Source organism: Phacochoerus africanus, chromosome X, assembly GCF_016906955.1.
Source record: "Phacochoerus africanus isolate WHEZ1 chromosome X, ROS_Pafr_v1, whole genome shotgun sequence".
NCBI classification, from domain to species: domain Eukaryota; kingdom Metazoa; phylum Chordata; class Mammalia; order Artiodactyla; family Suidae; genus Phacochoerus; species Phacochoerus africanus.
In genome coordinates, this window is record NC_062560.1 from 127074302 (window position 1) to 127079016 (window position 4715).

At 44.0% G+C, this 4715-nt stretch overlaps 1 non-coding gene across 1 annotated transcript; it reads right to left on the reverse strand.

Annotated features, from left to right (window-relative positions):
- Positions 1-3645: 3645 nt before the first annotated feature.
- LOC125118985 (U6 spliceosomal RNA) lies at positions 3646-3751 on the reverse strand. The gene has a single exon (XR_007132957.1). It is a non-coding gene; the product is annotated as a U6 spliceosomal RNA (small nuclear RNA).
- Positions 3752-4715: the final 964 nt, after the last annotated feature.

The following is a 4715-nucleotide window of genomic DNA, read 5'->3' on the forward strand; positions in this document are numbered from 1 at the left end:
GATTCTTACACTTTGCAGTATCCCAGCGTCTCAAGTCTTAGAGAATTATTTTGACACCTATGTAGCTCTTTGAAATAATTATTGTTTCTCTGTGGGTCTTTTAGCTTTAAGGGCTGATGACGACAGCAATAAAAATAGCCAGCACAGTGCCTGGCCCAGAGTAGATAACTATTTGGGACATAACTAACTAAATGAATAGAAGCACTTGAAATGGGCTGAAGACACCCAGGAGCCAGAGCCATAGGCCTCAGTGTCCTGAAAACAGACTTCTTGCTTCCTTGGTAACTTTCTATGGCGTGCCAAGTCGAATGAACTTTAATAAATATGGACCCCCAGTGGCTAAAATACTGCAGTGTAGCGGGTAGTACTTTCAAGTTTTTGACGCAAAGTCAGAATTTCTGTGCGTTTGTCTGTGTGAATCTTCCTGTTTAAAAAGTGCTGCTGTGAGGAGGTTCTTGTATAATTTCCTTTGGTCTGTCTCGCCAGTTGATTGATCCTCATGCAAATGAGCCGAAGCCAAAGCGAACTGACTTAGCAGATTCTTAATTAAATGATTCACTAAGATCGCTCGCCGTCATAGTCCAGTGGGAGAGACTGACGAGGGCTCAGATAGTGGTCCCATGTCCTAGAAAGTGGCAAAGTGCCCCAAGAGGGTAGTGGACCATGAGCTCTAGAGGGTTCGGTAGGGGGGAGGACTCTGAGGACAGCACGTGCGAGAGAGCATGCTGCGTGATTCTGGAAAAACCTGAGAACAGCGATATCTTTTTGGACACACATTCCCATGTCACATACCTTCGGGCCTCATAGATGCTGCGGACTATGTCTGGCAGACATCAGAAAGAGATTTGGGTATCGTGTAATTTGGCTTCAGTGTTAGTACCATCCAGATAGCGCAAGGCTTGTGTGCCGCCTGGAAGGCAGGCATGCTCCCTGCCGAATGCAGAGAAAATCCAGAACACTTGCTGGAAGACATGCACTTCTATGTCTATAAACCAAGTCAAGGATTGCAAGTAAAAAGGTTTTTCTCTAACTGCACAAAAAGGAGAGTTTGTGTAGCGGCAGATCTTAGCGTCATCTCCAGGGCTTGCTTGTGTCAAGACAACTGGACCAGTTAGCATCAGAAAGCTCAGGGCCTTTGGTCAGGTGGGCTGCCATTGTGATTGGAGGGGGCCGAAATTAGGGGAAGACTAAAGCTATTTGACTTCATGGAGAAGCTGAGGGCAGTTTAAGAACATTGTTGGGCGAGGAGCAATCCCACTTTCTCCAGCCCATAGCGCTGCTCTGAGAATGCAGCACTGTGTGGAAAAGTCAGTTCTAACCTGGGAGGTCTTGGTAGTTGACAAAGCTTCTCTTATCTTTATTTTACCTTTTTTTTTTTTTCACATATGGAGGTTTCCAGGCTAGGGGTCCATTCGGAGCTGTAGCCACTGGCCTATGCCACAGCCACAGCAACGCAGGATCTGAGCTGCAACTGTGACCTACACCACAGCTCACAGCAATGCCGGATCCTCAACCCACTGAGCAAGGGCAGGGATCGAACCTGCATCCTCATGGATGCTAGTCAGATTTGTTTCTGCTGAGTCACGATGGGAACTCCTTATCTTTATTTTAAATGTGCAGTTAGGAGTTCCCATTGTGGCTCAGCAGTAAGGAACCTGACTAGTATTCATGAGGTTGCGGGTTCAATCCCTGGCCTTGCTCAGTGGGTTGAGGATCCGGCATTGCTGTGAGCTGTGGTGTAGGTCGCAGACAGGGCTTGGATCCTGAATTGCTGTGGCTGTGGCATAGGCCAGCAGCTACAGCTCTGATTCGACCCCTAGCTTGGGAGCCTCCGTGTGCCCTAAAAAGCAAAACAAATTTAAAAAAAATTGAAAAATAAATAGATGTGCAGTTTCATGATTATGGACTTCCCTTGTGTTCCTAGGAACACTATTTTTGATCTAGAAATATCTCTTTCTTCAAAGGTCAGCTGGATAGACTATCTGGTGTCCACAGACAGCACTCACCAGTTCCTTCAGTTCTCATTCTTGGGTAAGAAAATGGCTTTTATCTCTTAGATTTTTCTTTTATTCTTACCTTTTATATTGTACTGTGTGCTTCTAACCTAATATGAAGTGAGAGTCCCCTGTAAGTGGTTGTGGGGGAATCTAAGTAATGAGCTGCATTTTAAAATTATAACACTAACCCCTGAATTAGTCGATAATTCATCCAGTCAGGACATGCTTAGTTAGGAGTTCCCTGGTGGCTTAGTGGTTAAGGATCTAGTGTTGTCACTCCTAAAGCTTGGGTCACTGCTATGTTGCGGGCTCTATCCCCGGCCTGGGAACTTTCTCATGCCGCAAGCACGGCCGAAAAGCAAAAAAAGGATATGATCATTTAGTTAAAGCACAGGTCAAGATATAATATCAGAAGTTTCTGTTGTGGCTCAGCAGTAACAACCCAAGTGGTATCCATGAGGACTTGGGTTCGATCCCTGACCTCGTTCAGTGGGTTAAGGATCTGGTGTTGCCGTGAGTTGTGGGGTAGGCTGGCAGCTGCAGCTCTGATTCGACCCCTAGCCTGGGAACTTCCATAAGCCATGGGTGTGGCCCTAAAAAAAAAAAAAAGATGTTAACATCATTCAAGTCACAATTAACGCGAGTGAATTGAATACATGTAACGCTGTGTCACACAAATAATAAAAATATCTGTCTAGAGTTGTTGGCTTTTACCAGCTATGGATGTAAAATGCAAATCATATTTTATTCTGCTTGGACCCTCCAAAGGTAGCACTCTACCCATGTCCCTGAGAGATTTATAAAACCAGGTGAAGGAAAGAAAAGATATCTTGGTTTTAATTGGAGATTTTCAATCAGTGATTGTGTGTGTGTGTGTGTGTGTGTGTGTAGGCATGCATGTAAACTCAATTGTAGAGCAAATGCAGAAGAACTGAACTTGAATGCTGGTTTTTGCATCTAATTTTATATTTCTCTAGGTGTATATATGATGATATATTCTCATAAATGAAAAACAACCTGCATATTTCCTATGAACTGTGATGTATAAAATAAAACGTAACACATATTTATTGTAATGCCTGTAATTTGGTATTTAGGTTCTCTGGCAACCTTGATACTTGTCATGAAAACATGAACAGATCTGAAAAGTAGGTTTATAAATCTTCGGATGTAACAATGATATTCATTCTCACCTATTTCTCCCCAAGGGGGCATTTCCCCAAGGATGCAATTGGTCAGTTCCATAAATATCTTTGCAAAAACTGCCTGGGACTTAAAGGTCTCTCATGCCAAGTTGCTCATTTTATGACAATATCTCAGTAGATACATGGATTGTCCTGTGCACCCTTGAAATTCTATATACCAGGAATATTTCAATGTGGTGAGACACCTGGTCAACAGAGTTTACCTTGTTTCTGGCTTCAGAGTTATTTAGAAGTTGGAGATTAAGGTCATATTAATTTATGGTTCATACTGTTTGCAAAAAGAACATTACCCTGCATAGCGAATTCTGAGAAACGTGTGTAATGCTCAGTCATTGCACTTGCTCTTTTTTATGTTGGAAGAAAGGCTTCTGTTTTCCTTCTTTAAAAAACAAAAACAAACAAACAAACAAAAAAAACCCACAGCTTTATTGCTCCACCTGTACAAAAATCTGGAAGGCTTCACAAATTTGTGCCTCATCCTTGCAAAGGGCCATGCGAAGCTTCTCTGGATCATTCCGGTTTTAGAATGTGTGCTGCAGAAGCAAGCACTCCTTGTAACTGTTCTTTAAAACAAAAGGTGACATGAGAGCGCTTCATCTATCGAGTTGTGTCCAACGCTATGGGCAGGCTGTGCCAGGGACGTCTTGGGGAGCACCTGGAACTGAAACCAGTCAACCAGTTAAAAGCGACCTGTGTAGTTACCACATTCTTCTTCCCCTGGACCCTTTTCAACTTTGGGGGATCTCAGACGGGTGTTTTTGGAGTTCCCTGGTGGCTTAGCAGGTTAAGGATCTGGCACTGTTACTGCTGTGGCGTGAATTCCATTCCTGGCCCAGGAACTTCTGCATGCCGCAGGCACAGCCAAAAACAAAAACAGCAAAACAGACTGGTATTTTTATCCTGGAGCTCATTAAATGTTTATTGTTAGGTTTTCAAATTTTCCCTGCTGTCACTCCTAAGTGAAGATGCTTTTGGCCATTGAAGGTGCTTGCGGATGGGAGGGCAGGCATTGCAAAGACACGTTCCCAGTGACCCTGAACCCATGGAAAGCCCTGAGGGGTCTTGTCATGAAGAAAAAAAATCTACTTCACTGTATTCTACTCAGCATTTTCCAAACGTACCCGCCCAAGGAACACTTCACTTTTTTTCTTCATTTTTTCAAGTTTTGTTGACATACAGTTGATCTATAATGCAGTGGTAACTTCTGCTGTACAACAAACAGGAACTCCTCACTTTTATTTTTGCTGCCTGCCTATTAACGCCTTTGTGGCATTAGTGTTCTGCCGAGCAATGGCCTTTAGGAAAGTCTGGGCAACGCCAGATCCGAGCCGCGTCTGCGACCTACACCACAGTTCACGGCAACGCCAGATCCTTAACCCACTGAGTGAGGCCAGGGATCGAACCCAAGTCCTCATGGATACCAGTTGGGTTCTTTACTGCTGTGCCATCCCGGGAACTCCCAAAGTCTGGGTTACTTGTATCAGGCTAGTTCATGTATGTGAGCACCAGCATC